Source organism: Pyrus communis, chromosome 14, assembly GCF_041283825.1.
Source record: "Pyrus communis isolate YQ-2024b chromosome 14, ASM4128382v1, whole genome shotgun sequence".
NCBI lineage: Eukaryota > Viridiplantae > Streptophyta > Magnoliopsida > Rosales > Rosaceae > Pyrus > Pyrus communis.
Window position 1 is genome coordinate 9,624,377 of NC_142578.1, and position 11,024 is coordinate 9,635,400.

At 35.6% G+C, this 11,024-nt stretch overlaps 1 pseudogene; it reads right to left on the reverse strand.

The window, feature by feature from the left end:
* Positions 1-421: 421 nt before the first annotated feature.
* LOC137712262 (uncharacterized) lies at positions 422-1,627 on the reverse strand (annotated as a pseudogene).
* Positions 1,628-11,024: the final 9,397 nt, after the last annotated feature.

The following is an 11,024-nucleotide window of genomic DNA, read 5'->3' on the forward strand; positions in this document are numbered from 1 at the left end:
ACGCCCAAATGAATCTTGATGTACACAACCCAAGTAAGGTAGTTCTTTCCAGTAATATATAGGGCAACAAAATCAAGTTTTGCCAAGTTCACCATTTTCTTTTCTGTTAGAACTTCTGGTTTTTATATATTTTTCATTTTGATCTTCAGGCCAAAATGATAAGCACTTGAAACTTCAGGCTCGAGATTTACATGATTAATGAGGAAGGCGATGTACCGCACCATTCTCATTGAAACAATATAGCATAGGATGGACGATTATACCACACCACTCAAGCGATAGGAAAATTTAAATATGTAGAGCAGGGTGGGCGATTATACCGCACCACCTAAAATTGCAGTAAAATTAAATTTGCAGTTCAAGATGGGTAATTGTACAGCACCATCGTTGATCGCAGTAACAACAACAAAGCCTTTTCCCACTACATAGGGTCGGTTATATGAATCCTAGAACGTCATTGCGCTAGGTTATGTCACTTCTTCCGTTAGATCCAAGTATTCTAAGTCTTTTCTTAGAGTCTCTTTCAAAGTCTTCCTAGGTCTTCTTCTACCTCTTCGGCCCTGAACCTCTGTTCCACAATCGCATCTAACCGGAGCGCCAGTAGGCCTTCGTTTCACATGTCCAAACCACCGTAATCAATTTTTTTCTCATTTTTCCTTCAATTTTGGCTACTCTTATTTTACTTCAGATATCCTCATTCCTAATCTTATCCTTTCTTGTGTGCCTACACATTCAACGAAGCATTCTCATCTCCACTATACTCATTTTATGTACGTGTTGATGTTTTACCATCTAACATTTCGTGCCATAAAGCGTTGTCAGCCTTATAGTCGTCCTATAAAATTTTCCCTTGAGCTTCAGCGGCATACGATGGTCACATAACACGCCGGATGCACTATTCCACTTCATCCATCCAGCTTGTATTCTATGGTTAAGGTCTTCATCCAACTCTTCATCCTTTTGCAAGATAAATCCTAGGTAGCGAAAACGATCGCTCTTTGGCACTTCATGATCTCCAATCCTCACCCCTAACTTATTTGAGCCTCCGTTTGCATTGAACTTGCACTCCATATACTCTATCTTTTACCGACTTAGGCAAAGACCTTTAGATTCCAACACTTCTCTCCAAAGGTTAAGCTTCGCATGTACTCCTTCTTGAGTTTCATCTATCAACACTATATCGTCTGCAAAAAGCATACTCCTTCCTGTGTTTTATCTTTCGGTTTGTCCTTCGTGAGTTCTTACGGCAGTCCTTACTTGATCATACATATCCCTTATAGCTTGGATATATGCTATTCATACTCCTTTCTTTCGTAAAATCCTCCAAAGAATGTCTCTTGGGACCCTATCATATGCCTTTTCCAAATCTATAAAGACCATGTGCAAATCCTTTTTCATATCTCTATATCTTTCCATCGATCTTTGTAAGAGATAGATTGCCTCCATGGTTAAGCGTAAGAGATAGATTGCCTCCATGGTTAAGCGTCTTGACATGAACCCGAATTGGTTATCTGAGACCTATGTCTTGCCTCAGTTTATGCTTAATTACTCTCTCTCAAAGCTTCATTATATGACTCATTAACTTAATACCCCTATAGTTCATGGAATTTTGTACGTTGCAGTAAAATTAACATAAATAAACACTATGTTAGTAGTTAGGAGCTACATTAAATGAGAATAAAAAATACAAGTAATTGTTATATTGAAAACTAGGAGCAGGCACGGTGCTAGCAAATCTTGGCGAGGGTACATCAAGCAAGTTGGGCAGAGGAGGAAGAAGAATAGTAAAATCCTTGGAGGAAGCATTTTTCGGCGAAGGGAGATGAGATCTGGTTAAGGTTAGAGAGTCGTGCTGATAACGTATTATAAATAGAAAAAAGTTAGAGAAATAACATTTACTATGGACAGAAGAGAAGCGGGTGCTAGATATCACACTGTTTAGTTTTGTAACTATAACACAAAAGATAGCAGGAAAAAGAGTAAGAGAGAGATACTGATATTATTGCTTTATTTCTTTTCTTTGATGTGTATTGTAATCACACACGGAGTGCTCTTTATATAGGGTCACATCCATGACAAACCAAAAAGTGAAATGTTGAAAACTTCACTTAATAACAATCATACTACTGTAGCCTTTTGGAAAACTGCACATAATAACAAACTACTGTGGAATTTTGAAAACTAACAAATATACTGCCATGGCATTCATTCTCATAATTTTACAACAAAGAAAAATATATTTACCTTAATACGCTCATTTACTTCCTCTCCAAGTCGTCTTCTGGAAATTTAGTCAAGAATTGATGACCTCAAAATCTTAGCAACCACCAGCCTGTAAGAAATAATCAAATATTACCTCAGTAAATGAACAAAGGGAGTGAAAATTTTAACCATTCACACAAATTTTTTGCGCAATTTGTGAATAAAATTCAATTCAAAAACTCGGTTGATCCGATTTCAGAATATTGTTAACAAACTTAATCCAAAGCGAAAAGTCGAGCAACATATGTATTTATAGGTTGAAGAGAAAGCGAAATCAAGCATGCATAAATCAGCTATGGCAGAGAAGAAGTTTAATCTGATCAAGAACTTTGTTTATTTTGAAACATCAAATTAATGAGGTTTGTGCGTATTTTTACCCAGGTATGGACTTCTTACTCATTTTTTATCCTCGCTCCACTCTCACTGTAAAATTATCACAACAAAAGCAATAGATTATATATTCTTGTTTGATTTAGTTCACAGGATTAAGACTTAGGTGAAATAGGATTCACAACAACCCGTTCTATGAAACAAGATTCACGACAACCCGATCGATGAAGCTATACATGGAAATGGAAACTAGCATGGTCCTTTGCCATAGCTACTTTAGGAGGCATGTACAAAGCTAAACCAACAACTTTACCTACCAGGAATTTCCAACCAACCAACCAAATCTGAATCTGCTTTAGACTGATTTTCAATCCTGCATGGCATTAGTTTTTCTTCTACAATAATATATTTATACTAAGGACGATGGAGGAATAAACTTGAGTGAAGATGATGAGCACACTAATCTCTAAAGAATTAGAAACTTAATAAATAAGGCTACTTTTAAAAATGTTTTATTGAATCAAAATTAGTAAAATTTGCCTAGTCCAAAATCTGATGTCACATCATCTATTTTAAAAAGGTAAATCCCCTATAAAGTCGATTTGGAACCTAGAAAAGATAGCTAACATGTAATACCTAAAAAAATGAGCTCTTCTCTCTGTGTGTATCCAAAATAAAATTGTAAAAAATGAGTTATTTCTTTTTGTTTATTTCCTTCCCATTTAACTAAAAGCCAGATAATTGTCAACAAATGCTAGAATGTATGTGTCCAATATCCCATAACCTAATGGATAGGATGTTGAATTTCTAGGCATACATTTCTGGTCAAAATTCCCCCTTCCTCAATTTATTAATATTGTAATAACTTCGAACTATCTTCCTCCTTAATAATAGTAAATTTTTTTACACTTAATACTACGGTCTAGTGACATTCATCTTCACTTGTAAGTGAGAAGTCTTAAATTTGATTCACGCCAAAACGAATTTGAACCATATTATTGCCAACCCATTGTGATGCTAAGCATATCCCTCATCTTAATCTAGCTAATATGGTTGGTTAAAAAAAGTATTAGTAAATTTTTTTTTGAAAAAAAAAAAAAAAGTCAACAAATGCTATAATATATAAAAGTAGAAAAAAACCAGATTAATACTTTCTTTTTCCATATGTACCCTCAAAATACTAATAGAATTACGTAATTGCCGCCTTTATCCTGTAATTCCAGCTGAGAGTCAAATATAGGATAGATTTTTCAATGTGACCGGACACAAAGTAGTACATCACGTGTCATTATACAAATGGTGGGATATATGTGTTAAAAAGTTAATAACTTAAAAACTATAATTTTTCACTACTTGTATAAGAACACATTGTGTACCATCACAATGAAAATTTTCTCCAAATATAGGTAAAAAAATATATTTACCTTAATATGCTCTTTTACTTCGTCTCCAAGTCGTCTTCAGGAAGTTTAGTCAAGAATTGCTGACCTCAACATCTTAGCAACCACCAGCCTGTAAGAAATAATCAAATATTACCTCAGTAAATGAACAAAGCGAGTGAAAATTTTAACCACACACAAATTTTTGCTCAATTTTTGAATAAAATTCAATTCGAAAACTCGGTTGATCCGATTTCAAAATATCGTTAACAAACTTAGTCCAAAGCGAAAAATTGAGCAACAGATGTATTTATAGGTTGAAGAGAAAGCGAAATCAAGCATGCATAAATCAGCTATGGTGGAGAAGAAGTTTGATCCGATCAAGAACTTCAAGAAAATCAGTGATGAAAGTTATACTGAAAAAAAAAAAAAAAAAAAAAAAAGACTTTTTCAGTTTAGAGAAGAAAAGAGAGTTGAGGATCACTTGAAACTGAAAGTCGGAAGCAATTCAGGAGCCGAATGATCGAGCAGAGAGAAGCTTCCAGTTCTCTGATTGGTGAGAGCGAGAGCGAGAAGGAGAGAGAGGGGGAGAGAAAGAGGGTGGTGAGGAGAGAAAGGTTTAAGAAAATGAAAGGGAAAAAGAGGTCTTGTTTGGATTGGAGCACTCAAATTGACATGTACACCATTTGTAGCTTCAAATTTCAGGTATGGAATCTTGGAATTTCTGGTTCCGTATTTGCCCGTGTAATAAAGTTATTCCAAGTGAAGAAAAACTATATGTGAATACATATTATTGAAATGAAACGCTAATAATATATGTAAGTATTATTATTCTTGATTGCTACTGTTATTTATCCATTACATGTAAGTAGTTTTCATCATCAAGACACAGTTGCTAGTTTGGTTTTCTTCTGAATGGAGTCAAATTCTCAGGACTTGGGAGTCTGTGATAATTGTGTTGTGTGATTGAGGTGATAAATTATTGGGTACTTGATGGCCCATGAGGTCTTGCCACGTTAGTAAATTTCCCCCGATGGTTGTTCATTGTGGAAATAAATTCTCTCCGGATCCTTTCCTCCTAATCCACCAAGTTCGAAGATCCGAGTCATTAAAATTTGATTCAACGATTAAAGTTATTATAACTTTTAAAATTGGCTCCTATTGAACTTTTAAAATGGGCCCTTGTTTATTGTCGTTGGATTAAATTTCAATGGCCTGCATCTTCGGACTTGGTGGATTAGGAGGAAGGAATCTGAAGAGGATCCCTTTCCATTCGTTTTGTTTTCGTTGTCCCACCCAACGTCATCATCAAGCTACCGTAAAACTTCTATATAGCTATAATATCGAGATCAAACCAATTTTATAATTATAAAGATGTTATCATTGTTAGAATGACATGTCAGCAGCCACATCAGCATAGCCATATTAGCAGAGTTTGCTAGATTGTTAGAATATGTTGAGAGTTAGTTAGCACTGTAGCCGACTGACTTGAGATATAAAAGGACATATTGTAATTCATTTGTACTAAGTTGAATATAAAGATCAGATTCTGATTTCTCTCTCTAAAAGTGTTCATCTCTCTTCTCTCTTACATTTCTGTAGTCTTAACATTTCTTTTCAGTTTTCTAGTTTGGTTATCATGGTATCATTCACCCGAACGATCCTTGGTGCTATCGTCTTTCGCTGAAGGTTACAAACTGGTGATCTTGTTGGGGAGCGTCGATTTGAGTTTCTTCATCTGGGTCTTTAAATTTTTTGGTTCAAGGTCTCGAATGATTGGTTTCTCAGGTTATACTCTTGAAACTTTATGCACAATTAGTGTTTGATAAATTGTCACAGTGATAAGTTTGTTAAGTTTTCTTTGAAATTGTATTGAAATTCAAGAATGTTTGATGAAATTTGTGATTGATTGAGGTTAGAGCTAAGAAAAATAAGCATTTTCATGAAGAAAGAATTGTTACAAGCATGTCGATTAGAGGCAAATATAAGCAGAAGTGAGAGTTTCTTAAAGATTGAAGATAGTGAATTGAGAAGTATGAAATGAAGATTGTGAGTTATAAGATTGTTAATTCAAGGTTGAGAATTGAAGGTTGTGCATTGCAGTTTGTGAATTAAAAATTGTGAATTGAAGAGTGCTTGGTGCAAAGATTGTTACTGTAAAGATCATGTTACAGTTTGTGTTGAGAATTGTCTTTGAAGTTTTTTGAGTTGATATGGCATCTAATAATGTCAAGATCGAAAGTTTGCTAGGAATGATAACTGTCAAGCTCCAAGATGATAATTTTGTCAAATGGAGTTATCAATTCCAATCGGTTCTCAAAGGGTATGATCTGTTTGAGTTTTTTAATGGGGAATCTCAGTGTCTACCAAAGTTCTGCATTACTCCTGAATGTGGTGTCACCAAAGAAATTACTACAGCCTATAAAGAATTGGTTAAGAAGGATTTAGCTTTGCTAAGCTTACTGATTGCGACATTTTTTTATGAAGCCATGGATCATGTACTTGGTTGTCAAACGTCACAAGAAGATTGAGAATGTCTTCAAGACCAATTTGCTTCTATTTCAATGGTGCGTGAGAACCAATTGAAGATAGAATTTCACAATGCACAGAAAGGAACTGAATATGTGGATAAGTTCTTACTCTGATTGAAAGGAATTAGAAATCAGTTGGTGTCAACCGGAGAAAAGATCACAGATAATGATTTTAAAATTGTTGTGCAGTCTAGTTTGCCACCAGAGTTTGAGGTTATTAAAATAGTGTTGCTTGCTAGAGATACATCAATTTCACTCAAAGATTTTTGAGCACAACTTCTTGGTGTTGAAACTTATATTGATTCTAAGGTTACAAGTTCGTCAACCACAATGTCAGCTATGTGTGTTCAAGGTGAGCCTATCAATTCACAGAAATATCAAGGAAGTTACCAAGCATATGAGCAAGGGGAGAGTTCTAATGCTAACAGGTCTCAGGGAGAAGTAAATTTTGATGGAGGATCTGGCTATGCTGGAAATGGGGGAAAGTCATTTCAGACACAGCAGAGGAATACTTACAACAATTATAATAACAGAAGATACTCTGGACATCCTAACAACAGTTTCAGACAATCTAATTCTGACAGAAGTGATGGTTCATATACTAAAGGCAATCAAAATAGTTTTGGTGGGAATGGTTCAAATGGGTTCTTCTCTGGAAATGGTCCAAGACAAGGAAGTGGTTGGTAAGGTAATAAAAACTACAGATCATTAGTGTCACGAGAATCAATTTTATCACCAGAATCAATCTTTTGGGAATAATAATGCGTGTCAAATTTGGAAAAAGGGATCATATAGCACTAGACTGCTATCACAGGAACAACTACTCATATCAAGGCAACCCTCTACCACCTCCATCACTTGCTGGTATGACTGCTCAATGATCAAATGGTATTGGTTCCAATCCTAATGTTCATGAGTTCTCTACAGCTGATACATGGGTAGTAGACACAGGTGCCACTCACCACATGACAGCTAATTTAGATATCATCAATCAGGTTGTTCCTTGCAATGATGATGCTAAGATCACTGTAGGAAATGGTGAAGGTTTGCAAGTTCAACACATTGGATCCTTATCTATAAAAACATCATTTAATGTTCTTATTCTGCATAATGTTTTACATGTTCCTAAAATTACCATGAATTTGTTGTTAGTTAAAAAGTTATGTAGAGATAATGGTTGTTGGTTTGTGTGTGATGATTTGGTCTTCTTTATACAAGACAAGGCAATAAGAATGATCATGTACCAGGGAGAGTGATGATGGTGAGCTGTTCAAGATACCAGTTAGTGTGTTCTCTAATTGATTGGCCGCAAGGTTGGGGAAGTGTGCTACATCCATAGGGAAGAAAGTGAAGACATCAGTATGGCATAAGAGATTGGGACATCTTTCAGAAGAAGTATTGAATTCAATGTTGTAGAATGCACAGTTGCTAGTGAGTAGTGATTCATCTAGTTCTATATGTTCTGCTTGTATTCAAGGCAAGATGAGTAAACTGCATTTCCATGTAAAACAAGAGAGATCAAAATTTATATTTCAGAAGATACATTCAGATGTTTGGGGTCCTTCACCTTAGAAATATGTAGAAGGCTATAGATACTACATCAGTTTTATAGATGATTTCTCTAGGTTTGTATGGATTTACCCTATGATGAATGAATTAGATACTTTTTTCTGTATTTGTCAAGTTTCACAGCTTTGTGTTTAATCAGTTCAATACCAATATTAAATGTCTTCAACCTAATGGTGGGGGGGAATACATGAGTAATATGTTCCATAATTTTTTGGCAGATAAGGGCATTATTCATCAGGTATCTTGTCCACACTCCCCTTAGCAGAATGGAATTGCTGAAAGGAAGCATAGACACTTAGTTAAGACAGCTTTGACTTTGATGACAGAAGCACAAATTCCTACATCTTTCTAGTTTCATTCTTGATTACATGCCACTTTTTTATTAACAGAATACCTTCAAGAATTTTGGAGATGAAGTCTCCTTATCAAGTTTTGTTTGATCAAGAACCAGAAGTATATAATCTTAAGATCTTTGGAACTGCTGTCTATCCACTAATTAGACCTTTTAATGCAAATAAACTGCAACCTAGAGCCATTCAATGTGTGTTTCTGGGTTTTGCTATGGGGTATAAGGTTGTTATCTACTATGATATCAAGTTTAGAAAATTCATTATCTCTAGACATGTGATACATGATGAAGATGTGTTTCCTTTCCAACTCTTATGTCAATCTAGTTCCAAAAGTATTTCCAGGCATACACCAGCACCGCATTCTCATGTTATAATTCATTTGCCTATTGCGGTTGGAAGTTCAACAGGCTAGATAGAGTTTGCAAGAGGTTTGTATAGTGATTCATAGTGACTCCACCAACACTTTAGTGCCAAATAATCATATTTCTGATCTGAACGATGCTGAGCAGACACCAGATTCACAACAATGTACTTCAAGTATTAATGCAGAATCTTCAGAGATACAACACCATCATCATTCACCCCATCATCACTCTAGTACATCATCAATGTTGCTTGTCCATTCATCTACACAGCTTGAGGTAATTTTTCTTGTTTCTCCTCAATCCAATTCATCTTCAGCCAATGAGTTAATTCCACATTCGATGACCACTAGATTAAAGAGTGGCACTATACCTAGAAAGAATTATGCATCATTGATTGCATCATGTCCTGAATTGCATTTTCTTCAACTTACTGAGGATGAACCATTTGTTGGAGGGTATTCCTTTCTATCTGAGATTATTGATACTTCAGAACTTTCATCATTTCGAAAAGCTACAACATTGCCTCAATGGCAAGTAGCAATGCAAGAGGAATATGACTCACTTCAAGCACAGGGCACTTGGATTTTAGTACCATCTCCAGAAAATGGGGCTATTGTTGGAAGTAAATGGGTGTATAAGGTTAAAAAGAATCTAGATGGGAGTATTGCCAGTTATAAAGTCGGGCTTGTGGCTCAGGGGTTTACACATGAGCATGGTATTGACTATTTTGACACTTTCAGTCTTGTGGTAAGGCATACCACTGTTAGATGATTCTAGCCTTGGCTGCAATAAAGCATTGGGACTTGAGACAACTTGATATCAAGAATGCATTTCTGGATGGTGACTTACAAGAAGAGGTGTTTATGAAACAACCTCAGGGTTTTGTAGATGCATCTTATCCTTCCTATGTATGCAAGTTAATCAAATCCTTATATGGATTGAAGCAAGCCCCACGAGCATGGAATTCCAAGTTTACTAGTTATTTGGAAGCCCTACAATTTGTTGCTTCACCATCTGATACAAGCTTCTTTGTCAAAATAGATGGCTCAAATATGATAGTTCTGTTGCTTTATGTGGATGACATTATTCTCACAGGTATAAATCCTTCAAAAGTTCAACAAGTTATTCAAGAGTTGTCTTCTGTCTTTGATCTCAAAGATTTGGGTAAATTGATCTATTTCTTAGGATTGCAAATTCACTACAAGAACAATAGAGATATATTTGTGAATCATTCTAAATATATTAAAGACTTGATTCACAAGGCAGGTAAGGACTCTTGCAAACCTACAACAACTCCATGTAAGCCACATCAACAATTACTTGATGCAGAAGGTACTGTTTTGACGGATCCTACTCTATATAGAAGTCTGGTTGGTTCATTACAATATCTGACCTTCACAAGGCCAAATATTGCATATGCAGTTAACTCAGTGCGCCAATTTATGTCTTCCCCAACATAATTGCACTTTGCATCTGTTAAATGAATACTAAGATATCTTCAGGGCACAAGTCAACATGGGGTTTTGTATTCTTCAGTCACTGTACTTGACATTAATGCCTTTTCAGACTCGGATTGGACTGCTGATCTTAATACTAGAAGATCAGCTACTGGGTATGTTGTGTTCTTGGGTAACAATCTGATATCTTGGCAATCAAAACAACAAAATTCAGTTTCCAAAAATTCTACTGAAGCTGAATATAAAGCTTTAGCATATACTGCAGCAAATGTTGCTTGGGTGAGAAATATTTTGAAGGATTAGGTGTTGGTTTGTTCACAGCCCCAGTGATTCACTGTGATAACATGTCCCCTATAGTTTTGAGTGCTATTCCTGTCTTCCATTCATAGATTAAACATTTAGATACGGATTATCATTTTGTTCGTGAGAGAGTTCAAAGAGGTGATTTGGAAGTAAGATACATTCCTACAGATGAGCAAACTGCTGATGTTTTAACCAAAGGTCTTCACAGTCCTGCATTTATTCGACATTGCTACAATCTCTAGCTTGGAAATCACAGCTAAGATTGAGGGGGGATGTTAGAATGACATGTCAGCAGCCACATCAGCATTGCTATATCAACAGAGTCTGTTAGGATTGTTAGAATCTGTCGAGAGTTAGTTAGCACTGTAGCTGACTAACTTGAGATATAAAATGACAGATTGTAATTCATTTGTACTAAATCGAATATAAAGATCAGATTCTAATTTCTCTCTCTAAAAGTGTTCATCTCTCTTCTCTC